The sequence below is a fragment of the Sturnus vulgaris genome, chromosome 5 (genome assembly GCF_052056855.1).
Source record: "Sturnus vulgaris isolate bStuVul1 chromosome 5, bStuVul1.hap1, whole genome shotgun sequence".
Lineage (NCBI taxonomy): Eukaryota > Metazoa > Chordata > Aves > Passeriformes > Sturnidae > Sturnus > Sturnus vulgaris.
The window spans coordinates 27,159,293-27,186,606 of record NC_142247.1 but is presented as its reverse complement, the minus strand read 5'-3'; the positions used below and the strand labels follow the sequence as shown (position 1 = coordinate 27,186,606).

The window sequence follows — 27,314 nt, the reverse complement described above, 5'->3', positions numbered from 1 at the left end:
AGCACCAAAAGCTAAAGGAAATTAATTCCTGTTGGCAGTCCAGAGTACAGCTTTTATTATTCAGCACTCCTGCCATTAGACGCAGCAGTAAGCCATGGAGTGGTTCAGAACCACAGCACTAAGGCAGCACAGAAGTCGTGTACCATTTAGCTAATTGCAGCCCACAGCTATTTCCTTGGGCAGAGGCAGTCTGTCCTTTCCACTTACTTCCAGTTTCTCCTGCCTTTCTCACCTTTTAATGCTTTTCTTCTTTCCCTAAGTGTTCTTTATGTAAATGACGTTTTATTTAGCTTTTACTATAGCGAACTGATTTCATTTTTTTTTCAAGCTCATTTACTAGCGCTCTCCTTCTGCAGTTAAATGTGAATGTTCCTATGGCAATACTCTCATGCTCTCCCTCCCATTATGCCATCTTTATGATGGCATATTATATATGATCCTTATTCCACCTTCTCAGTCTGTCCTCTTCTCTCTGGGAAAAGACCCATTAGATCCAGTTTTGAATCCTTCAAGCTGTCTGCCTCTATTATAATTGAGCTTTCCCTTTTCTAAGCTTTTTTAAGAAGGACAAAAAACAAGAGAAGGAAATTTTAATTAGTCCTTTTGCTCCCTTTTCATCCCAGACCTTAGGAAAACAGTCCACACAGTGAGATACTTTGTCAGAACATACTGAGGTAAAAGCAAAATTCTCCTTAATCCAGGGACTGAAGTTTTAGCAAATCAGAAGGTCCTAGTGCAGTTCCACATCTGACTGCCACAGCTCCAGTTCTCACTGCATTCTGTTCCTACTCCATTCTCCTTCCTAGAGAAGTCCAACAGGAATGCACACATAACCCAGTTCTCATGCCTGGCTGATGAGCTGTATCAGAAGATGGATGTTTTGAGCCAACACACTTTGTTAGTTATTTAAAAAATAATTTCTATTCATTAATAGGGATTGCATTCATTCCTTTACTTGTAAGGAATTTTGAGGCTTAGAAGAAGAGTCTTAAAACACACTCATGGTTGTTTTGTCTGAGGTTCTGAGCTTTTTCTAATGAGCCATAATTCCTGAAAATTCCATTTTTCAGTGAGAGATGGGTAAGAAAGCAAATGTGTTAAAGCAGCTTGTCAAAGGATTTCAAGTCTATATGCATTGTAATATGTTATTCTCTGTTCTTTTACTATAAAATCATGTCAAAAGGAATAAAAATTAATAAAAAATGTTTTAAAAGTCTTAAGAATGTAGTCTGACTTGCTTAAAAATATAGCCAGGGAAAGGCAGATGACTTAGCTTTTCCTTCTGAAATCCTCTCCTTTCCTGGGGAAAGCCTTGAAAGTCACTTCACTTCTCATTAGAGAAAACCAGCTATTTATCTCCAAACAATAGGCAATAAAGACTGACTGTGATATCATCTGAGAAGCAGTTTTTCCCTCAGTGATGACTGGTATATTCTCCCAAAAGTGTTGTTCATTGTTTCCTTCAGGCCGAAATCTTTTTGCCAGTTACATCTTCTGGGACTCTATGGAAATGAATGTCAGAGTGTTTTCTACCCCTATAGCAAAAAGTTGCTGAGATGTGAATGCCATTTAGTTCCTTCTCATTGCCATGACTGTAAGACAGAGCTGCAAACATTCATCTCCTCTTGCCTTTCTGTTGCTGAGCTTCCTAGGTGTTCATAGGGGTTTCAAGATGGTCAAGTGCAATTGCCTTCTTGTGTTATGCTGTCAAATGCCAGCCTTAGAAGTGTTTTCTTTCGTGCCATCTTTGGAGCTTTTTTCTTGCAACTCATCACTGAGTGTCCAACTGAAAGTCTTTTGTCTTTGAATGTTCTCTATCCTGTGAGATATGAATACGAGTTGTCCAGGATTCCCTTTGTCAGAGTTTTTTATAAACTCTTCCTAACCACATTTTGAAAACAAGAAAAACATCTTCTCACATAGTTATGTCTATTTAAAGCCATAACCAACTTTTCAGTCCCATCCTCACTGGCTCCAGTTTCTGACTCTAGTGAGAGAGTTATTGAAATCCAAATCTCTGCAAGAAAAGAATGAACCTTGGGAAAAGTGAGAAGCATTTGTCTTGCTTCCCTCTCTCTCTCCACCCCCCCACCCCCCCAATATCTAAATTGCCTCAGGAATCTCAGTTAAAAATGAATAAAAATAAAAAAAAAATTAACCTCCCAAACCCTCAGTGTAAGCTGGATTCTTCAGGAGATCTGAAGAGCACTAGTGCAAAATTACCATCCTCCAACAGTTTTCAAATCAGCACCTCACTCAGTATCAAGGCACTCTCACATTTTCCTATGGTATTGATCAATAAGGTGTAGGCTAAAAAATGTACCCTGACAATATCACTCTCTGCTTTGTAGGGCACTTTTTTATTTTATAAATGGAATTTTGAGAGTTAGGAAAATTAAAAGTATCCACCACCTTTAGGTCTTCAATACTTGCTTTTACAGAGTACTTAACATTTTATCTTGAAGTTTTAAATGCAGCTGTCATTAGTTGTGGTTGCAGCTGTAAGTGCTCATTAGTGAATCTCATTCTCTCTGAGTCAGATCTCACTCAGACAGTAAGATCCAGCTTGGAGATGTGAGGAAAAAGAAGTCTCTAATTTTGAGAGCATTTATGTAATGCTCCATAAGGTGAGCGGGTTATTCCACCCAACAGTCTGTTTCAGCACCACCACACCACTGTGATGCAAATCTAGACAGATTTGAAGAAAAAAAAAAAAAAAAAGAGCATAAGATTATGCAATTAAAATAAAAGAGAGTATCACATGCTTATAAATGTGCTCAACTCTGGAATTTCCTCATACCAGACTTTGAAACCTTATTCCCAGTCCCCATAGTGCTGTCAGGGCTGTTGAAGCTGGGGTCAGCTTAGTACCCTAATGTCAGGCATCTGCACCTCCCAGGTTTGTCCTGACAGCCCAAGGTGGGGAGCATTTATGGCTTTGAGCCTTTTCCACACCAAGGGTGATCCACCTGGAGGAGTGGGATGGCTGAAGCCTCTGTGCTGGGGGTACAAAATTATTGAATTCTGTCAGTTGTAACTTCCAACTTACCTTTAACATGTGCTCTCACATATTATGTTGTTCCTCTTCTTGAAGTTTAATACAACTATGGTGAGAATTTTGGTAGTTGCTGCTCCTGCTGAGTGAAAAGAATACCTTCTCTATTAAGGTCCTCAGGAATTTTCAAACACTTTGCTACCTCTGGCACTTTTCTGAGGGCCTCTCACATTCCTGAGGCTGTAAATGAAGTGGCTGAGCACAGCAATCACCAGCACATACTCAACACACAACAGACTGCCCAGATGTCAGAGCAGACAAGGGATATGACAGAAATAGATGAACTACATACCCTGTGAAGAGTAGGACTTTAGAGAGGGGAGCACTGAGAATTAATGCTTTTGGTTCCCTGAGACCTTGGTCAGGACAGTGGTCAGCACAGGAAAAGTCCACAGGAAGGGAAGATTCCTTCAAGAACATGGAGAACACAGAGAAGGAATGTGGTGAAGCCCCAGAAAGCTGCTTGCCAAAGCTGTACACTGGGCTTTGCCCTGTGCTCTGTGCCAGACAGGGAGGGCATAGCTGCTGGCCAAGGAGCACTTACAGGAATTCTGAGCCGGTGATGACAGTGAAGAAGAGCATCTGCACAAGGCACAAATAATTTATAAAGCACTGAGCAAGCTGAACTTGGTCTCCTATAAGAGACCTTGTTCTTTCTGGGAGGCAGTGGCTGCACAACCGTCTAGGAAGGAAGAGAGATTGGAGAAAAATACATCAAAGTGTGGGAGCTCCAGATTGCCACCACACTGACCTTGTAATCATGGGTGACAGAGTAGGTAAAGCAGAAATAACATCAGTGGGAGGATCTATGTCTTGTGCTATTAGGAGAACTCAATAAATCCATGTTTTACTTCCCCTCACCTCTGGACAGACACCAAAAGGAGCAACAAATAGAAATCCCAGGATCATTAAAACCCCCACCATTGAGGGCTGCTGGAACACATCTCTTGGAAGTACGACCTAGGGAGGTTTGCATGGGGCTGAAGAGGGGCAAACAGGCTATAGGCAGATGGAAGGCAAGGCCAATTCCTCAACCATACAGAGGTTTCTGCCCCACCAGTGTCCTGAGGCATAAACTCCCATCACTTGATCAAAACACCACATTGGTTTCTCTAGGCACAAGGAGAAGGCAAACTCATTTGCTCATCTCACAAAAGCTACCTGGATTCAAGCCAGCTCAAATCTGTGTCATCCAGACAGCTGCTGGCATGGGCATAGACATCTTGCATCTGTCTATACCAGGGAACTGGCTGCAGGTCTGAAAGTAAGGGAAGAAAAATAGCAGAAGGCCAACCATGTGGAAAACAACAAGTTGTACTAGATCTGGCTTTAGCAACTGCAGTTTTACCAGGAACATTCTCTGAGATCAAGGTCTTTCATTGCGAGGCACTTTGTAAGTACATCACTGTGAACTAATGAATTATTTATAACCCTGGTCTCCAAGCAAGTGTTTTACTCCAGCCTGTGGATACTGAACTCCACTAGTAAGGAGCCACTGCAGAATTGCAGCACAGTCAGTCTTGAAAATGTCAGTACATATAGACAGCTGGGTCACCTATAGACGGTTGGGATGAGGAACACACAGATGGAGGTAATGGGGAAAGTCCTTTCAAACACAAACCTTAAGCTAGACGATGTGGTAAGCACCAGTCTCAGACAAGAGCAAAAGGAAAGCAAGTCGACAATTACAGTGGAATGAAATATGGTCAGCAAAGGAGGCAATTTTGAACTAAAGCTGCCTGTACCCAAAGAGTACCACAAGGAGCTATATTATGATAAATCTGAGAGGATTATCTTAACACCATTGCATCTCCATCCACAAGGCTCCATTCCTTTCTAGGCATTTTAAGGACAGAAGATGATAAACTGCTCTGTATTTGAATTCGTAGAAGGGGGATGAAGAGTAAACAAAAATGAAGAAAGGAGGAGTAAGGACTCTACAGGCATCAGTGAAGTTGTTCCAGTGTGCACAGCCCCCTGAAATAGTCAAGTGGAGTTACAATTCCCCCCTGGAGGTAGCTGTAGGGCATAGACAACAAAGGAGGACAAATATTAGTGAGGATGAAATAAGGAAAAACTGTCTGAAAATAACATCAAAATATTAAGTAGCTGTTATCAAGAAGTCCTGACAAATACCTTCCTTGGGAAAACGTGGGCCCCATGGGAACTGTACTGATACTCAGGACATTTGTGACTGTGTTGTAGAAAGCATCCAAGAATCCCCTGCAGAGAACATCTGGTACAGCACAGGCGTAGCTCCTGCAGGAGTCAGGGCCGTCACGCTGGGCCATCTCCACTGCAGTTGTCTCTCCAGCTGTACAATAGTGATGTAGAGAAAGTAAGTTTGCTTTTCATATGAAATTCATGCTCAGCCACTACAATATCAAAGCTAAATACATAGGAAGCTCTGCTTAGCAGCCATCTGTAAGCTTCTGATAACAAGACACAAGCAAGATCCCGGGGTCTCAGCTGCTGAAAAATAAATGCGGAAGAAACAGCGAAAATCTCAAGCTCAAAACAAAGAGCATGGAAGCACACGAAACATTTTCATTTCGCTCTTCAGTGAGAACTGCTGCTTTGGAAAATACAGTAAGATTTTCATTCCACATCCTACTATTAATGCCAGATTTATCACTTTGGAAGGTACAACATACACCTCATTGTGTGTAATGCTATGGCATGTATTATTTCTTTCTTTGCTTCAGTTCAGAACCATTTCCCTGAAACGTGAAATAAAGCTTTGAAGCTTTATCCCAGCCATGTAAACTTTTTGCATTCATCCATAGTAATGCCTAATCCCATTTTAATCTTAATAAGCTCTTTAGTGCAATAATATCCTATGGCATTAAGGCATACAACTTAATTCCTTGAATTAAAGCTATGATTCTCTTTGGAGTTTTTGCACTGACTTGCATAAGCTTTGGATCAGGTTGACCTCCAAAAAAAAAAAACCCAACCTGCTGCAAACCAGTGAACTACCTGATTTAAAAGGCTTTGTGATTTTATATTCTCTTACAATAGCTTTTCTATGTGTATAAAATCTGCACTCCTAAGAATTCCAGAACTTCAAGCAGCATTTAACTAGAATAATTAGCTACTGTAATGCCAAGATGCTGTTGATAAACTCTTCAGGAAAAAGTATTTCCTTACCCTCACTACCCTGGCCCAGGGCTGATACAGTGATCGAACATGAGAAGCTTGAACCCTTTGGGTGCCTACTCTCTGAAGAACATTATTTCTTGATCTCTCTAAGTGAGTCAATTATGAACTGGATTCCCAAGTTCCTTCAGACAAAAATGATAGAGACAAATTTAATATGAACTAAACTGCAAACAGGAGGAAGTTGTTGCTAGTTATAATTATTTAGTTACAGAGAAAATTTTAAATTACCTCTTTCAAAGGTCTGAGAAAAGTCATAGTGTGAGAACCACGTGGAATTTCTTTCTGAACTGCAAATAAATGTCCCAAGTATTCCCAGCAGTACAAATCCTCTGGCTTGTTTTCAAACTGTAATTGTGGCTGGGAGCTACATAACAGTACAAAATCCATTCTCTGCCCTTCCCATGTCTTCACTTTGACTTTACTTAAAAACGAGAAATCTGTATCATAGCCCCTTCAGTCCCGTGAGCTTTGTGACAAGGCATTGAACATACACGGAGGATAAATCAGTCCAAAGCTCAGACACAAATTCAAATCAAGGGGTTGCTGCTCACTGCCTGGGTTAGAGAAGGTGACCTCTTTGGCTGTTCCAATTGTCAAATAAAGTGCAGTTCACGCTGACTTAGGCTTGCACATATCATCCCTGCTTGCAGCAAGCCCAGAGCACAAGAGCAACTCATTGCTGCAGCTCCGCTGCTGAACAGTACTCAGTAACCATAAACAGCTTCCTTATTTTTCATCAGAGATCCTTGAACACTGTTTAGCTTACTAAAGAGATGGCTAAAAAGACATTTGATCAGATTCAGAAACGCCTTCATGGGAACATATTTCTGATAAGAGATGAGTCTTTCTTATATGCACCAGAAAAGTAAAATCATATCTGGTGGCTGGTTTGGCAAAATCAGATAAGAACCACATTGCTAATTTCTCACAGAGGCAATAATGAAACTCAGAAACAACTTTCCACGTGATCTGTGCCCTGTAGGTCTTCAAGAATGTGTGACAGGAAGGTGGATAGATATGCTGAGGGTAACATCTGTGGCTCAAGTGTTTCAGAGCTCTTGTGCAGGACCACTGGAGAAGCTTTCAAGTCAGAACTGTAGAGGATGTCATTAGGATGACACCAGCTGTGTTTGACAGTATAATACCCAGGTTTACCCACTGGTGCACAGGTGGGATTCCACGAGCAAGAACTGTGTTTGAATGTAATAACCTGTATACTCATACAAAAGCATTTGGAAGAGTGGAGATTGGCATGTATGTTAAGCTAATGCCACTGAGCCTGAAACAGGAACTGTAAAATTTCTAACCTATTGCTATAGAACAGGTAAAATAGGTCTTCACTGCTGCCTACTGTCTGTCTAATTTAAATGAGAAAAGCACAAGAGTTAAAAGTCTCTACCAAATCAGAAAAAAGTCCCTCAGACCCAGTGCTTTGTCTCCAGCTGTAGACATATAGAATAGCCTGTCACTAACATATCTAGCAATTTCCAGTGATTTGCACTCAAGGACATCCTGAGCCAGAGATTATGTCTTTGCCTACAATAATAGCACTCTGTAAATTTTTTCTTTCATGATGCAGTAGAGACACTTTCTGAACTTATAAAGACCTTTACTATCTATGGTACCCTAAGTTAAGGAGTTCACACAATAAACCCTCATACCTCAAAAAATAAATAAATACATCTGTGGTCTTTTTCTCTCAGAATGCATAAAAATCCCACCTTGTTTTACTTGATGCTACCTGCAAGTTTCCTCAGTGCTTCCCTTGGAAGAGACAAGAGTACTATATTGGCAAAAGTAACCTATTCCTATTACTTTCCATGCTCCCAGGAAGAGGATGTTGCAGTCATTCGTTTTTTGCCAATGGTAATCAACTACAAATTCTGGGTTCCAATTTAAAATATTGTTACTTGAAAACTATTAAAACTCCATATTATTCCTTACCTAGAGAGGTCGGGACACCTTCTGTATTTAAATACAGTTATAAAAAAGCAGGGGGAAGGTGTTTTTTCTTTTAAGTCAGTGTTACTTAGGAGCAGCATTTAAAGAATTCAGATAGGACATGGTGAAGATAAGTAGAAGCTACTGGAAATTGGCTAAGCAAATTTCCTGTGGGCAGATAAAATAATCTTTACAATTACTGTGTTCTAGCAGTAGCTTCAAGATTAAAAAACCAGACTTCTCAGCCATTTTCTACATACAGGATCAGAACCACAACTGCTGAAAATTGACCTTGTTCCCATAAGTCACCACATGTTTACTGCAGCTGTCACAAGACCAGCTTTCTGGGTCCTTGGGAGAAGCTCAGGTGGTCCTGTGTGCACTATTCCAAGGAACTGTGTTTTCTTCCAGCAAGTAGTCTCTTTCCACATTTTGTTTTTGAGGCATCCCCATTTCAATTGTCAACCTCCAGCTTCTGTGGAGTGTTGGCAGCTGATTCCAGCAGTAAAACCCATCCAGGCTTGTTGAAACAATGGAGCTGAGGGCTTTACTGTAGAAAGAGACATAAAATTCTTAGCCTTCATTAAATAGTTAGCAAGAAGGAACATTTTAGAGAACACGAGGTAGCTGTTGGCTTAATATTTTAGGCATCTACAGCAAATCAGAGAAGACTGCCTCATGCTCACTAATAACTGAGCATATTTCATTTTATGAGTTACTCAAAGCAAAGTTAAGGTGGGGAATTATTGCCTCAGAAAAGCTGTCAGAACACACCTAGGACAGAAACTGGGTGATTAACCCAGCAGGTGCTGTGCCCAGCAGGGTCCACACTTGATATAGCAGAAACAGAGGGAGAACTGCAGATTCCCAAGGGATGCAAAACAGAGAGCTGCTATTAATTTATTCATAGCAAATAATGTTTAATTAACAAGACAGTATCCAGGACACCCCTATTCCCTCAGAGCAAAAGTCCAGCTGCAGAAGCAAGGCCATGTTTTGGCTTTGCAGTCAGTAGTAGCATGCACAGACCGTGACAAGAGCTCTTGTTGCAGTGCTGGAGGCAGCAAGGCCACAGGTGTGGGAGGGGACACCCTCCTCAATCCTCCTGCCCCATGCCCTGTACTCAGCTGCCTCCTTTAAGCTCCCTTTGGGGGATGGTGACAGTGGCTGCCAAACATGTCCTGCTCTCCTGGGGCTCCTGATGTGCTTGTTCTCGTTCTGCCTGGTGTTCCTCCCAGGGTTACTGTGCCCGGCTTCCCCTCTGCACACACGCTGGGTGCTCAGCTCCTGGCCGTGCCAGACTCCAGGAGATGTCAACACAGATGTTCTTATAGAGGATGCAGCCTTGTATGGTTATATAGTAATTTATAACCATGTGGTGTATTGTGAGAACTGGAGCTATAAATACAGAAAATAAGGGTGACTTTGGTATGTTTTCCCACTTAAATTTTTATTGGACTTTTTAGAGCCAGAAATATCAGAAAGCTCCTTTAATGACAATGGCATTCTTTAAGAGTCTCTGCAAAAACTGAGCCCTAAAACTTCTGCCCTGCTAGCTCATGCTTCTCAGACCTTGAGGCAAAATGATTCTGAGTGAGGCTGTGCCAAGTGAACACCCTTCTGAGCTTCCCCTTTCTGACTCTGAAACACAGGGAAGTTCCTCATCCATAGAAACATTTAGAAGCTTTTCCAAAGCTGATGAAAGAGGAATCTTAGGATCAGTAGTACCTGACATGTGAATGGAGAGCATAAGGGGTCCAGCTGCCTGCCCCAACCCACCCTGTCATGCAGGAGGGGAGCAATACCATAGTACCAGGAGCAGCACAGAGGGGTCCAGGATGCTCATCCACAACGATGGATGTCTTTGCATCTCAGGATAAATTCTCCCTACATGGAAGTATTTCCTGGAGCAGGAAAATGTGTAGTAAGCCCCTCCCCAGCTGCTAGATGGGCTTGCTAGGAAAAACTCAGTGTTATAGCATGAGTTTCATCTTTTGGCAACTGTTGCATAAATAAGAACTTTCTCTTACTGGAAGCAAAGACAATGGGGTTTTTTTGTACCTTTAACACTATCAAGTATTATTCAGGTTCTCCACAACTGCAGAAGAAAACAGCTGCTGGGTCCTGGTTTTGACCAGGGAAAGTCATAGCCATTGAATAAAACAAGCACAGATACACAAATAGCTTGCTTTTATTTATTTTGTTTTCTGAAATCTATAAAAATAAACATCTTCAAGACTACAAAACTTCGTCAAAAGTTAAAAATATAACTGAAGAAAGTAACAGCTACAGACTGTTCCTAACCCAAATTTAACATTGAAAAACCCTAACCTAGCCAGAGAAACTCCAGCCAGAGTTTTCTACTCTATAAACTCACTTACCTCTCACCTCATAATGAAAATTTTTAATGCAAAAATGAATTTAAAACATAATTCATTATCATACTCTAAATGTCACTCACCCCTTTTGCTGTCTATCAGGTTCTTTTTGCCATTCATACTCCTCTGTCTTGACCTAAAAGCACACCCTCTGTCTCAAATAACCTACTAAAGCATTTGTGAGGCATCATCCTGATTTTTCTGCTGAAGGGCATGCTGTGTCCCAGGAACCTGCAAGGCACATGCAAAGAGAATTATTAAATTATTTTCAGTCTGTGGTCTACAGTCTGCAGGGACTTCATGAAGTATTTCTAAAGAATCCATGAAAAACAATCAAGGCAAGCAAGATGCTTTTCACTATGCTTTGATTTTATGGTCAGTCCATTAGAAAAAAAAATTAAATGTTTAGGAAAAAGATAGAAGAAGTCATCCAAAGTTGGAGGCAGTCAAGAAAAGTCCATGAAGCCACCTAAAGAGCAGGAACTTGTTTCATACATACTAGTTTCTGGACTATATGTGTTTCAACTAGCTGAAATGTGAACCTATGGTGATTTTATATAGCTTCTCAGCAGCATTTTGCAGTCAATGCAGAATTCTTGCTGCTGCACCAATTTTCTCAGCAGCATCCATGCCAGATAGCTTAAAGCTAGTGCCTTGGTTTCATTGCCTTTTCAGTGCTGCTTTATTTGAGCTGTTGTCATTTCAGTGAGCCAAGAGGCTTTGCTTTTATCTTTAAAGTAAGAACATTATTGAATGTTTTGGTTTTTGCATTATAGATCTGCTATGCTGATTTACACAGCCAACCCCAGATCTTCTTGACTTATTAAGCAGTGACACATCTACTCCATATTGTCCTAATCTGGGTACTGCTATCTTGCAACACAGAGACTAAAATAACCTCAGCTGCATTAGTATTTCTCATGTTGACTGTTATATCACAGCTCTGTTTGGTGCAGAAACAGGCAACAGAGCCTGGTGCAAAGGTTGCAGAGCTAATGTCCAGCAAAATAGTTCTGCCTTGAGAAACAGCCTAACACCTCAGCACAGCAGCCTGGTCAGCTGATTTTCCTGCAGAGAAAAGGAGTCACCAGTGAAAGTGCTGTGCTATTCTCTAGGCTCAGAGTGCTATCTCAGCACAGCACTGCTCAGGTATTGCAGCTTTAACTGGAGCTAGCCCAGTACATCTGAGCTATGAAATGCAGACTGGACACCCATGTGCTAGTCCAGAAACCAGTGAAGGCATGCAGAGTGTTTTAGACAGACCACATCACCTCTAGACAACATATTACCACAGAGAAGTAAACGAGAAAATAACAAAATATTTTTCCATCTCTTGTGCTGTGGAAATGTTAATCCAAGTTCGTGGTGTTAAACAGGCTACACAATTAGGATAGCTGATCTCGAAATGCTCCTGCTTATTGATGCAGTGCCATAGGATCAGTTGGCATATACTGTCTGCTCACCTTCCCTTTCATAAAACAACATTTTTCATGCCCAAAAGCATCTTCCCCATCAGCTTTTCTCACTTGCCACTCACTTCTGTGCCATTCTGGAAAGCTGGCCACTGTTCCTCCCAGCACTGGTATCATATTGCTGCTCACAACCAGCCTGCATTCTACAATTTTGGGGTGTAATCTCTGAGCTAAAGAAGACTTCTGGCTGCACTGCATCTTAAAGAGGTCTTTCTAAGACACAGCATCCTTCACAGCCTGGTTATCCCAGGGCATTCACGTCCTGGATGGCTGAGTATTAAATCAGAGGCAATCTTTACTGCAAGTCACAAACTCAGACTCTGTACCAACACTGAAATTCATCAGCCCTGCTACCACCGGTTTTCCACCAGCCCCTAATCACCCCAGATGGCTGCGGGCACAAAGATAGCACTGGGAGCAGCATCAGGGATTAGCCAAAGGGGAGGACAGGGAAGTGAGGGAAGATGTGGCAGAGGGAAAAAGGGAGAGAAATTGTTATCTGGAGCTCATGTTCTGCCCTAGATGTGGCTAGCTCTGTGGACATGGTTATGACAGATTCACAGAACAGGAAAAATTGAGAGGAGCCCCTTTGCTGGGTGGAGGGACAGCCCCTGCAGCCCCCAGCCCTCTGATGGGGATTGGGTGAAGCATCCTCCACACATCATCTTCCTATACTTAATTACACAGGCAACATGGTACAGGTCTCCAAGGATGGGTTTCATCTCTCCTGGCTTTAGGTATCTATAGCATGACTGCCAAGGGGGATCTACTCAATGAAACCACTGGAGCTGAAGGATGTATTCATCTAACCAAACATAGGCATCTGCTTCAGCATGAGTTGTGCTGTAGTCTCAGCTACACTGATTAACTCTTCATGAACAAGGGAAAAACTCCAAGGTGCCTAGATCAGACAGGGACATTTGCATTTGCTTAGAGGTCAGTGCCATACTTAGAATCCAAAAAAAAAATAGACTAGAATGCAGTGAGGACCAATCCTGGCAAAACAATGACAGTGATAGTCACATCAACACATAGCTGAGGGATGTGGATAAAAATAAAACCTGTGGGAACAAAACAAATTCTGAAAGCACTACAATAACCATTGGCTAAATAGCATGATATTTACTGGCATTCTCGTAACATCCAAAAAACTTTAGCAGGGTTCAAAGCTGTGCTGTGCTAAGCACTGCACAACCATATAAAAAAACACTCCTGATCTCTCAAGATCATGTGCAGAAGCAGAAAGATCCATGTGTGGTCATCATCCATTTTCTGTGACTCTTTTTTTCCCCAACCATTTCCAAAAGTTTCTCAGCATTGCCCATTTCTCTCAAGGGATTGTGCTGGAACACAGTAACATGATTTGGACAAGCATCTGTGTTAAAACAGCACTGCCTCAGAAAAAGGCATATATTGTTATTAACATTCTGACATTGCAAGGCCAGGTTTATATCCTGACATTTCAGATTTCCTTTTAGGTGATGTCAGGTTGTTTCAACATGTCTCAAGAACTTTGGCCAAGATTTTAAAACAGATTGAAGTTACAAATAAAAATATTAGAATTATTCCCCAAGTATGTGAAGAAACTTCTGTACATATACAAGAACCAGAACATTTGGAGGAAAATAGGAAACATATTTACAGACCTCCTTTAGATCTCAGTGAACACAGGAAGGAATTTAAACATTACAACAGGGTCAAAGCAACTTGTTAAAGAAAGCAGAAAAATATTTTACACATTTTTTAGCTTTTTTTTTGTATACCAGGCTAGAGTTCTGGTGTGTGTCAAGTACCCAACTGCATGTATCTTCAAGAACTCTTATGTTCAGTCTTTAAAATAAAGTCATTTAAAACACTTTTAATCCACACAGAAGAACTGGAACACACAAGGATTTCTTTGTAATTGCATATGAAATCTTCAAAGAAAGCCCAGGAGGCTTATTAAAGTTGGAACTGGGGAAAAAACACCACTAAGCATGGACACAAGAATCTGTATTGGCTGCTGGGGATGTGATGCTATGAGACGGCCTGAGAGAATAAAATGTCTGCAAAGAACAGAAAAGAACAAAGCAGAAGTTACTAAATTTAAAGGAGCTTGCTTGACTTGGAGCTTTTCAAATACCTGTAAAATTCAATGATTTACCAAATCCCTTAAGTGAGCCAGTTGTATAAGTATCCAGGGAGTATATTATTTTTATTTAGCTAGAAGTATCTGGAGAATATATATTTTTAAACAGTTTGCTTTCTGTAAAACGGAGGATGCACCTTTGAGAATTGTGCAATCAAAGGAAAACATGGAAATTAAGTCAGAAATAGGAAAATGTGTCAGCGATTGCATCAGAGAGAAACAAACTAAACTGTTACTTTCAGTGCAGCATTTTATCCCTTCGTGAGCTATATTATAGCCAAAGGAAAACAGCAAAGAAGAGAATCAGGTCAATTCGAGCCATGATTTATTTTGAACCTTCTCTGTAGCATGTTTAACATAACCACGTTTCACTGCGCTGCTAAGAATAGTCCTATAGAAAGCGAGAGAAATCTGAAGCATGTGTGCGTGTTTGCACTGGGCCAAAGGCACCTCACACGAACCAAGTCTTCATTTTTGCAACATAAAGTGACATTAAACTCCTCCTTAGCCTCCAGGGACAGTCTTACTGAGTAACGAATAGGTATTTAAATCATTAGCACTGAGGAGAAAAACTTGCACAAAAGATGGGCTTGATGGAGGAAAAGGCTGTTGAGACTGCTGTTTATGGCTCTCAGTAAGCAAATGATCATGAAAGTTGGTTCAATACAAATACTGATATCGTTTCTCTGGCTTTGAAATATTTAAATTGCATGCTGGAAGGTGTTTGAGCATTCACATCTGAGCACCATGCCTAAATGAAACTGCTGCTGTTTGCAGCACAAATAGCATTTGTACATAGAAATACAACAAGAAGCACAGGGCTCATCTTCACTGCCGAGTTAAATTAACTTTGCAATGTTGTAAGTTGAATGTTGCCTTTATATTAAGTCCTGCTGACACACAATAACCTCACTCAGGTGTGATGTAGAACAGATATAAGGTAGGTAAGTGTTGCCAGCCTTCATGCACCTTCTCGTAAATTCCGTGAACCAAAAAAGGATTAAATTCTGCCAGAATTCCCAGTGAAGAGGTTTACAGAACAGTCTCCTGTATCTTTGCTGGTAATTGCAACCCAGACCAAAATGATCCCCGCAGTTCTCTGCCCCAGCAGTCTTTTAGAAGCTTCCCTTTCTCTTTTATCTTACGGCAGAAGTACAAATCCCTCCAAAACTGTGTGTTCGTGCACATTAACAGGAGTCTGCACACTGCCAGATCACTCTGCAGCACAAGTTTAATCTTGATCGCTTGTGGGCACATGACTGCCTTTCTGTCAAACCAGGCAGGGCACATGATGGAGTTTTGTTTTCACTGTCTTTTTCTATTAACATGAAGTTTATGTCAGCCAGGGGAGAGTGGCTGGCACCTGATGTCACAGGCCAAGCAGTATGAAATTAACCCCTGTATTACCTGAATGGATCCAAGGGGGCAGAAGGAGTTAAGAATCTGCAGCCTGGGGCTGTGCCATCCTGGATGCCATGACGACAGCCCAAAAAGGAGGACTGAACATGCCAGCCAAGGCCTCACAGCAGGACACAATCCCAGATGTCAGCTTACACTGGCAATTTTTAAATGGATTTGCAATTGGCATCCTTGCTTGAGTCACAGCGCACCAGCCCATGGTGTTACTCTTTATTGCTTTACCTCACATGAGACTACCTCAGAGTGAAATAATTCAAAAAATAGTTCTAAAACAGCTCTGTTTGAACACTGCAAATGTTCCACTGTAAGGTACAGGGCACAGAGGGCGCATTTGCCTGCCTGGGTCAGTAAGAGAAGCTCAGGGCCATCTCCCGGCCGTCTCTGGCAGATTGCTACCATCTCGTGGCCATTCTTGTTCTCTCTGCCGGCAAGAGCACTACCCGACCACTTTAAAAGCCAATCCTGTTTTCCCCTGTCCTCTCAGCCGTTCCACTAGAAATAAATGATTCTTTCGGAATGAAACAGCAAGCCTATTCTTTCTACTGTGACACTGCAGAAAGAATAAGATTGAACAAAAACATGTCCAAAACATTTTTCATAAAGTTTACACAAGGATCTGAAAATAGGAGCTATCACTTCATTTTGCAAATGTAAAGAAAAACTCTTTTAAGGAAATATAACACAGGCCTTTTAAAAACAAATTAATAATTTGTGAAGAATTTCTTCAATGTCAAACAAAGCTTTAGTGCACTCCTTCTGAATTCCTGCCATCCTTGACCTACACACAAACAAACTAAGACATCGAGAGAAAAACAGTTTGCAATATAAAGCTTAAAGAAAACATTTTAAATAAAGCTGCTACCAACACAAACATTTTTTTCCCAAAAAAGAATACAAAAATTCTCACCAGGGGTACCCAAAGTTCCTGGAGATCCCAGACTAAAGTTTAGGCTGTGAAGTTCCACCTGTCAGAAGCAAACTTAAGAATTCATGTAAGGGATAATGCTGCCCAGTGGACAGGACAGATTTAGGATATAGTTTTAATTGGCAGTTTCTTCCACTCCAAACTCTGGGCAGTCACTCCTGCCTCCTATCCCTGCCCTCTCTGCCTCTCCTGTTCACCTCTCTAAACGAAGGTGAACTCTTAGCAAAACACTGCACCTTACACATTATTCGAATTGAGATGATGATTTTTTAGTATCATGATAATAGAAATAAAATTGGATAATTGAAATAAGAGCATATGACTGAGTTTATTTGGTTTGTGATTAGATTACAGAAATTTCTGTTTATACGAGGGAAGTAAATCTGATCATGCAACTGGTATTTTGGGAAAAGAAATAAGTAATTCTGGAAATCACAGGATATTGATCATTTAATGTAGTGGTGGAAAGGGGTTTTAACCCTTTAAGTGCGGCGGAAATAAGATGCACAGCTACATGGTCGTCTTTCATGATAGGAAAGAAAGAGACAAGTTTATTCAGAAACAGACTTGGTTTTATAGCATAACTGGCAATACCAAGAGTAGAAAAAAGATGATTGGTTCAGGGACAAGACACCCCATTCCCAGGGCCTGGTCACACACCACAACAGGTGTTCTATCTTTGTTATTAATTCCTTTTTATTTTGACCAAGATATCACCCTAGGAGAAATTCTTCCTAGCTTTGAGCTGGACCAGCTTATCGGCTGGGAACAGAGCTGAAAAGCTCCGGCCTGGAATATTTTTCAGGCTGTAACTTTCTTGCTTTCTCAATATGTGTCCCTACAATTTAATATTCATTTTCATCCTGCAAAATAGAATCATTTTAAGGCCAGTTTCAGGATTTTTTTCTCACTATTTGCTCATATTACAAGTGTTTTCTTGAAGCATAGAGTTGTACTGTAAATACAGTTATATTAAACCCACAATTTAATCTCATTATAAGCAGGGAAACACTACGGTTTAAATCTCTTTTCTTAGAGATATAATTTCTTTCAAATATTTTAGCAGCATGCCCCGTATGTTCCACACCTGCTTGCCTCCCAGGACCACCTTCCCTACAGAGAGGAACACATCCATTGCTTTCCAGTGCTGAAGGTGCAGAGTGTGACTCTAGGGAGGGTTCTATAACTGCACGTGGAGTGTGATTATAAGAGGGAGGAAGAAACTTCCCTATGTGTATGCAGAACCCCTGCTGAGTCCCTCGTGTCATGTACCAACCGGTACAACCATAACAAACATTGCTGATACACAGGTCGTGGCATTCATCTTGTGGCAGCAAACAGCAGAACTCCCATGACTGTTTAGCCCTGGAGACTACCTGTGGAGCTTGTAGGTTTTCTGTTATATCCATGATCAAGAACACACAGTAACGTGCTGAGCACTCAAAGAAGAAAGTTTGAATTCTCCCTCTTCTGCTCAGTAGAGAACACCCCACCCACAGCCCCTTCTGTGGCCACGAATCCCCTTTGTGACTTGCTTTGGGCAAGGTCCAAGGGGCTGGGCAGTCATGCCTACATGCAATTCAGAGAAATCCCAGGGATGTGTATTCACACATAACCAACCTGGTCTCCTGTGTTAGCCAAGGAACTCACCACTGGTGCTTCAATAACCAGTGAAGGAAAAGCAGGTCTTCACGAGAGCAAACCCAAGTAGATCCAAAATTCAGTGCTCTGGATTGTTCCTCATGAGTACATACCTTCCTGGACAACAGAGGAAGCTGGAGGAGTCCAGTCAGTTTGCTTAGGTGGCTGTGACCTCCAATGCCACAGTTATTCCTGAACTCCTGTGCAAATTGACCTTTCTGTTGGGCCTTCATCATATAACCCACCAGACTTTCCTGCTCATACCACCTCAAACAGCTGGAAAGCACCTGGCAGGAGTATAATCCAGGCATGAGATAATGGTGCAGTACACAGATTACAGACACTAGGTCTAGTTCTTCTGCAGGCCATCAAACAAAAGAGGCAGATCTTCTCTGAAAACAAACAAAATCAAACTATCCTGCTATGGACTTTTTATTTTAGTATATAAATTTAATTGGTTTAGGATGAAGACCCCCCCCTCAGCTAATTTGTGACAGAAGATGGTCGGCACTGTTCTTACATATTAAGACCCCTTCAATTATTCCCCTACATTTTCCCTTTTGAACCTCCGGGTGGAAGATAAGGCAAGGGAAAATAAATCAGTGATCACATTACTGTGAAGATCTAAACAAAATTGGAAATTGATCTATTCATACATGATGGTTGTTGACCTAGGTGAGTATTCATCTCAGTCTCACCTTGCAGCTTACCCTTAACCATCAGAAACTGAGCCAGGCATCCCTTAAACTATCCACTATAGTTTAAAAATGGGTTCATCAGTTTTGTGCTTAATTCCTTTACTTCTCATATATGTCATCTACACTTGAAACCAGATCCTTCAGATGAAAATCTTTTGTTTATTATGGGGTTTTGTCTGTTGTGAAGAGAATTAAATCTAGAAACCAGGCCTAAAGCAATGAGAAGTTTTTTCTAGTAAAAAATAAGTACTACTGGTGCTGGTATCTGATTCTGACCCAAAACAAATACAAAGTTGTATGAAACAAAACTTCTATCTTTTGACCTGATACAAGGAGATAGTGGAAAGGATAGGGAATGCTTTGAAAGGAGAGTCTTTCATATCTATGATCCTATGACAAGTCATTAACTCTGAACAGTGTTGCAGTCAGTGCACAGTACCAGCAGTCTCAATCATCTAATTAATAGATTCTTTTCAAAGCCTTTTCTCTGCCTACCATGTTTTCATTTGAATGGCTTTTCCCAGCTTTGAAGAATTCCTTGCTGACAAGCAAGTAATCCCCTCTGATTTCAGATGTCATTGTTACCCCTAAAACGTGGTTTGTCCAGCTGTAGGCCTGCATTTCTACACAGAACTCCTCCTTGTTACTGCTGTCTGTATAAACCTATGTTTGTACCACACAAAGGCAAACAAAATAAAACAAATTAGCCATACGTGCCAATTAGAGAAACTGCTGTCACAGTTAAATTAAGTGAAACAAAGCTGCAGGCAGATAATGTTCAGTCCTGAGGTCTTACAGATTGAGTACAAATCTCCTGTCTGGTTATTAGCAATGCCAGTACTGTATTTCAGGGCTATAGAGTTAAATATGAATGTCAGCTAATAATTGATTCTATGCAGTTTGAACAGAAGTCCTAGTGCAAGACTATTTTGAGATAGTGAAGACTAAGGCAGCTTGTGTGCTTTATTTATACAACAAATTGCAATTCAGAAATAATAAAAAAATTGGAAATGCATAGAGGTGGGACTGAGATATCAATGCCCCTATTCTGCTACCGTTTTCAGAGTGGATACTCACTGCTCCTGAATCATTGTACATTACAACACGTTTGGACACAAGGCTGCCATAGCCAACTCTTGACAAAGGAGTTTTTATCTAGAAGTGATTTATCTAGGAGAAGATGGGAACAGCCTAAGAAATCTTGCTGTCAGATGTAGGTAGATGAAGCACTTGCTTTGATCTCCTTTACAAATATAATTCAAAGCCTGATGAATCAATGTGATTTTCCATATAATTTTAAAGCACTTGAGAATAAATTATTTTCCTGCAGATGGAGAAGGAAACTAGTCACATAGCTACACATCGACGTCACCTTCTTTAAGTTCTGTTTGTCCTGTTACTTATCTCAGAAGTCCCGCTCAGCTCTAGCCATTGTACTCAGTGAAAAACAATACAAAGCAGCTTAAAATGAGTTTGTTAAGGAAATGCAAGCAAAGAAAGATAAGAGCCAAGAGAGAAAGTGAAAAAGATGAGAGCTGGTAACTGCAACAATGAAGTCTGTGTTGGAAGAATATTTTGTTTTTGCCAAAATTTATAAACAAAACCTGGTCAGATTGGATCAGTTCTTGAATACAGGCTTCTCTGTCTGGCAAGGAATTCATTGGACAGAATTGAAGGGAGTTAGTTGCCTTATTCCACTGTCACTGGTTGACTATCAGATTTATTTATTCTTTCCTGTGTTTGTTATGTTGATCCAGTTGCCTTGGATGAACTTGGAACTTCTGGTAGTTGTTGATTTTGGTCCTGGGATGCTTCTACATGGATAAGAAAGGATTATAATAGTTTTGCAATCCTTGGATATCTAGTTATGACCACAAAATGTTCAGAAGCACAAAACTGAAAGGATTTGGTACCTTTCTTGAGGCAAATACAGTTAGTAAAGGCATGTAAGACACAGAAAAGTACTGGTACTCTTTGACATGAGTTCATTTAGAAATTAGCTACTTTTGCAGTATGGGCATATTACTTGTCACGAGTTGCTACACTTGGTGGCCAGGAGAACTGGTAACTGCTGCGTAGGAAGGAACCTCTGTCCTTTGCAATTGGATGTGCTAATTTAATGCCAGGGATAAGATGTGGAGGAACACTCTAAATCTCAGCTCCCTGAATCTTTGTAAACAAGGACAGGGATTTCACTTACAGTCTTTCAGTTGCTGTTCTCTAAAAATGCGACTTTCCATGTTTTTTATTACTGACTTGATCTTCATGCACAGGCAACTGGAAGTGATTCTTATTTCAGCCTGCACAGCTCTCCAGCAAAGTGTGTGTTGTGGTATTGTGATTCTCAGCCTTCATTAATTAAACTTTCCAACCAAGGAGAAGAAAACTGCTGCCTTTAAGTGTGGCCAGCTGTCCCTCCTGCTCCTGAGGAATGACATGCAGGCAGTTACAAGCAGTTAGCAATCCCTGGGATAGCAAGCATCAAGCTGCAGTAGAACATGGGTGCTTGCTTGGCACTGAATGTGTTCTCTAGGTGATAATCATACACACAAACTCAACACATTCTTAAGCACTTCTAAAGCATAGTGTGGAGAATGTTCAAAGAACCTCTAGTTACTGCTAAAAGTTCTAATAAACATACCAGCTGCATTACTGGCACGCTTGTGAGATTAAGCATCTTTTCCTAGCAGTTGCTTAGACTTTGATTTATAACACTGTGAATCAGATTCACACCTGATTCACTCCAGGGTGCTTTTTCAAGCCTTTGTACATTATTTGACACTACCTCATGCTACAGTGCTAACCAGCATCACACTGTTTGTCTGTTCTCTGCCTAGTAATTCTGTATTTGAGTACTGGCTTTCCTCACACCGACCTCCACACAAGCACAGACACACACAGTGGTACTACTTCCAAGCAAGCAATATGCAGGCAGCAATGCTTTAGTGCTTCACTACTAACAACTTTAGCAAGTGAACAACTTGTATAAATATGGCTTTTGGCCACTGTTGTACTCAGAAACCAGCCCTAATGAACAGTATAAGAAATGACTGGTAAAGGACTGGAAATGAATCAAGTATTACAAAAGCAGTGTGGGGCAAGACAGACATCATTATTTCTCACTCACTTGGATGTTCCAGTTCCCCGACCAAGACACCTGCTCCTTTGCCCACTACTATCCTTACACCTACAACAACCTGCAGGAGTACCCGGTGACCATCTCCAAAGCTCCAGTGGTGTCTAAATTCTGTAAGATTCACATCTCATGCTCTTCATTGTGAAACACAGTGCATGTTTTAACTATCACCACCACTAACCCCCTCCAAAAGTGGCAAGGGCACTGAGCAGAAGGCTGGGATACTGATAGTGAGGGTGCATCCAGGAGAAATTAAGAATTCCTGGATAACAAAGGGCTTTATGGATTTCATTCTTGGTGACTCAATGTAAGCTCTGCAGGACAATTTTGTCTTGAAAGCACTACAATGAGTCCAGATGGTTTGATTGTGAGAAATCACCACGGCATTTTAACAGGCCAGGAGCCGTATTTCAAATACAGATCTATCATGAAGAAATGTTCCCCTTCCATCTGGTATAACCAAAGCATGGTCAAAAGGTAATCTCAGTTTCTTTCCCTTTACAATACCCTATTCTCCTTTCCACTGTATCTTTGTTAGTTTCATATCTTTATGTCCCTTATTATTTTGGTATTGTTTACATCTTTGCACTGCAGCAAAGCCTTTCTGACTGCTTTTTTTAGGTTAAGTTTCTTTTCAGAGTGGGTTATTTTGTTCTTCATTATTGTGCAGGTTTTCCTTTAATATATTTTTCTCCTTTCCTGTAATATCTTCAAAGTAAAAGAGTTTTCTTCAAGACATTTTCAGCATATTTCTCCCCATGTCCTCTGCAAAAATTTACATATTAAATTCCATATTTCTTTTATTTTCTTCTTTTCTGGCATACAACCACTTTTGAGAATGAAGTTAGATTCAGAATAGATCCCAGATGTCATTTTGACAGCAAAGATTGCCAAGTTTGCTGTACGTTTTGCTACAAATGGCTTTGATTTGTGCAGACTTTCACTCACAAAGATATTGATACACTGGATATAAAATTAAACCTTCGGGTATTAAACTAAACCTGAAATCAGTAAACTAAATCCCTCCAGTTTAACTTCTATAAAAATTAACACAAAAAATGCTCTTGAGCAGAAAGCCAGTGTCAGCAGTAGTACATTTAATGTTTTTCATCTTGTTACAGTCTGTTTTAAATAATGTTTGTGTTCTTTCAAAATAATGTTTTGGCCTGTAGATCCCTAACATACAGGAGACTGATGCTTCAAGCTGCAGACGAACATTCTTTTTAATATGAAAAACTTGGAATCCATAGGAAATTATTTCCACAATGTATTCCTGAACTACTGTGTAAATAACAAGCATATAAAGGAAGTTTCCCCTAGGCCTTTTCTCCTGCCTCATTAGTCCAGCTGTGAAAAACATAATAGTATAGTAGGTTTATAGCAATAATAAATTTGATAATGGCTTTCTCTAAGCAATAAACTAAATTTGTAGCATTTATTATTATCCATGCCTGAAGGAACATGAGAAGGTAGTGATAGAGCAAGCCAGCGTGAATTCCAAGTCCCTAGTTCTGATGCATTAAACTGGAATTCCAGGTAGCTTGGAGCTATTCAGATAAGACACAATTTATTACATCTTCTCTGTATCTCAAAAAGAATGCCAGAGTAAGTGTTAGAAATGTTACCAAACTAGACTTTCAAAGTCACAGCATTTAATCTAACACTTTTTAAAAGATTGCACACAAACCTTATAGTCAAACCTTAATAGGCAGTTTTCTGGAAGAAGCAAAGAACTGTATCTACACCAGGTGGCCTTTCAGAGGAGAAAAAAATTTGGTGATACAGAGCTTGCCCTATTGCATCACTTAAATCAATACACTTCTTTTTTCTACAGCCTTACAATTTGCAGATCAATCCAGGCACAATAAAAAGTGTATTATTTTGTTTTGTGTAAACCTTATTTCATTAACCATGGAAGACACTGTGCTGATTGCTTTCAGTCAAAGTGGTTAAAAGTAAAGGGAAAGTTCAAAGTTCAGGGTGACCAAACAGTACATCTATTAGACACGATCAGCTCCTCCTGTGTAGACTGTGAGTGACTGGGAGATGAGAAGTCCAGGTGATTTTACAGAGGTGAGCACTGTGTGTTATGAAGAGTTGTGGCCCTAACGTGATAATTTATTAGGGAATAAAACATTTGTACGTTTCGTTTCTGGGGAAACATTAATAGGTTGGATCTACCTCATCAAATTTAAGATGTCCATAGTACAGGAATCAAGATCTGAGCTACACAACTGGTGCTGAAATGCAAAGAAATAAAAAGACACGTGAATAAATTTAGATTAGATATTAGGGAAAAATGCTTCACTACGAGGGTGAAGATTCACCAGAAACAGTTGGCCAGAGAAGCTGTTGATGCTTTATCCCTGGAAGTGTTCAAGGCAGGCTGGATGGTTCTTGGAGCAACCTGGTCTAGTGGGAGTTATCCCTGGCCACAGCAGGAGAGTTGGAACCAGGTGATCTTTAAGGTCTCTTCCAACCCAGACCACTCCGTGATTCTGTGATGGTTCTATGATTGTGACGCATCGTCAGAGAACGAGGTCAAATGAGCAGTGCAGACCAGAAATATTCATTTTCCCTGTAGCTTAACCCTGATCATCCAGAAGGCAGTTTTTGCTCCAAAGAAGGTGGCTTTCACCTGTCAGCTTCTGAAGTACAGCTGAGCAAGCAGTCACAGGTCAGCATGGGGAGGACACTGGCGTTAAGCACAAGAAGGATCACGCTCATGGACTTTGTGCCAGTCATATTCTGCAACACCCAGTTCAGAGCGCTCAGGAGCTGTGTCCTCCTCTCACACACGCAGAGGACTCATCACAGTGTCACTAAGGGCCCACTGCCTACATCTAAGCTCAAATGTAGCCTCAGATTTAAAAGACTGATTTCACACGAGGACAAAGAGACATTTTGTTTTCCTGTAACCTATATTTACTCGTTTGGCTGAGAAAAAAAGGGATGAAGCATGTTTTTCTCCTTGTTTACTTGCTGTTTGCTTCTTCGTTGTCTGTGATTGACATACTATTACTCAAGAGGTTTCCCATAGATATGCAAAGCAAACTCTTGTGTGTGAATGTCTTTTAGAAAGCTTGGGGATGAAACTTAGCCAAAAATAATAGTTCCTGTAAATAGTTGCTTCCTGTTTGTGACATAAACACTGTAAATAAACAAGAGAAAAAGGGAAAATTTAGCAGAGGAGGAGATGTTCAGGACTGAACACTACTTTGGCCACCTAAGAGCCTGACCCTGTATGCTATGCTTGCCAAGACCTATAAACACCAGTATGCATTGCAAAACTCTTTGTCAGGTCGAGCTTCACTAGGTCCTTTTCTGTCATTTTGATGCTAAAATATAAGTGATTATATCTTTCATGCAATGAAACTGTATGGATTGCATTTACACATCTTTCATGCAATTAATAAAGTCCTTTTGCTGGGTGTCAGAAGCAAAACATGTCAGGGTGATGCTGTTACTCTGTAAAGTAAGGAACAACAGTTTATCAAATGGATCACAAAACCTTCAAGAATCTTCTTGATTCTCTTCCTCTCATGATTATGTGCATTTTCCCATGTGGAGCTACTTCATCGAGTAAGCTAATTTATTAGATCAAAAGACTTAACCAGAAGTTCTGCTGTTGATCCTTGATGAAAGTTGCTAAAGGCATTTGACAAAAGGTGAACAGCAAGGAATATCACAGCTGCAATAGAATTTATGACAGAAATTCATCCTGAAGCTGTATTTAGCCCTCAACAATACTTGGCTGATGTTCAGCCTAGAAAATTATATGGCCACAAGCAGTAAAATAGGAGCACTGTTATTGCTGCCGAGAGAAAGCAAACTGTTATTTGAAAAAAGTCACGTTGATATTTTGAAGCGTAATATTCCTTTTATGCCTATAAATTCTATAATGCTGACTGCTTTTTTAATGCTTCCAGTGGTTCAAGAAGTAGACCAGCATTTCTTGAGCTTTTTGCATTTCATGCCAATTCTTCTTTTCAGAAGCCCGAACATATGAAAAACAGAGCGGTAGCAATTGACACTGCTGAGAAAGCATAGCTGTCCAGGTTCCCACACTAAAAATAAACAAGTCATATTGGGTAGGAAGTGAGCTCCTTTGTTAATATGATACAATTGTTTGTATCCAGGTTCTTAAATATTTACTGGAAACAACTGCATAAGGGATTCAACCTCCAACAGCTTTCTTACATGTACTCCTTCTGGCATTGTGACTGTCGTGTTTATTGGCAATTGTTGGTTTGGTTTGTTGAGGCTTTTTCAATTTGTAACTGTAATATTCCCTTATGAATCAAAATGGATACCAAGACAGTGGAAAAATAAAAAAAACAAAAACAACCAACCTAAAATATTAGAACAACATTTTCACAGCATTGCTAAGAACAGAAGTCATAAATGCAAAAGGACTCATATTTTTCATCCAAGGAGGAACATGCTGTGTCTGTTTGGGTTTTTTCTGACCAGAGACACATATATGCCTATTTAATTTAATCACTGTTTGTCACCAAAAGAAAAATACCAGCCTTTACATGATAAATGTTTTCCCATTAGTTATTGAACTCTTACCAAGGTTCCCCTGTCCCAGCCTGGTGTACACTCCCTGAACAGCCCCTAAAGTGGCTGACTGATAGATAATACCTTTTTGTCAAACAGTCTTTGGGAACTTGTTAGTAATAATTCATTCCTGTTTCGATTCTTTTTCAGAAACTCAAGGCACTTCGGTTTCACTGACTCAAGGCACTGATACTCAATGTAAAATATTTCAGGTACCTGAGACAGTGACAAAAAAAAGTAAACATTATAGTCTTGTTTAATTCTTTAAATACCAAAAGCCATTTAATTCTATAATCTCAAATCTCAGTAAAGAGTATGTTCCACAGAGATAGGTATGGAGTTCTTTGGCTGGGATTTCCCTCAGTCCCAGCATTTGGAAGAGCTCATTTTTCTGTAATTTAAAATTGTCTTCATCACATTAATACACTATGATCATGCCTTTATAATACGGAGCTCATTGGCCTTAGTATTAATAATGAAATTCCATATCCATGGTAAAAGCCACCTCTTACTTAGAATAAAAGGTGCTTGAAAATGTTTTAATAAATGGTGTCTAAAATTTCTTTGTTTCCCAAGGGACACACCAGCCCATACACTGTCAGACCTGGTTCCTCTCACCTGCTGATCATGGACCTCACCCAGTGGTTCTGTGAGGGGAGGTGCTTGCAGTGCAGCACTAAAGCAGCTGCAGCCAACCTGGCCCATGTCTAGCTGGGGAGACACATCTGCTGGGTCAGGTCATGCTGACAGAGACAGCCCAGGGGCCTGGCCTGCAGCACTGATTTGGACATGTGGC

General features: G+C 40.5%; 1 long non-coding RNA gene across 1 annotated transcript; it reads right to left on the bottom strand.

Annotated features, from left to right (window-relative positions):
* Window positions 1-259: 259 nt before the first annotated feature.
* LOC148223607 (uncharacterized) lies at window positions 260-27,314 on the bottom strand. Its single transcript, XR_015803844.1, has 2 exons — window positions 3,050-27,314; window positions 260-2,017 (listed from the first exon to the last, which is right to left on the bottom strand). It is a non-coding gene; the product is annotated as an uncharacterized LOC148223607 (long non-coding RNA).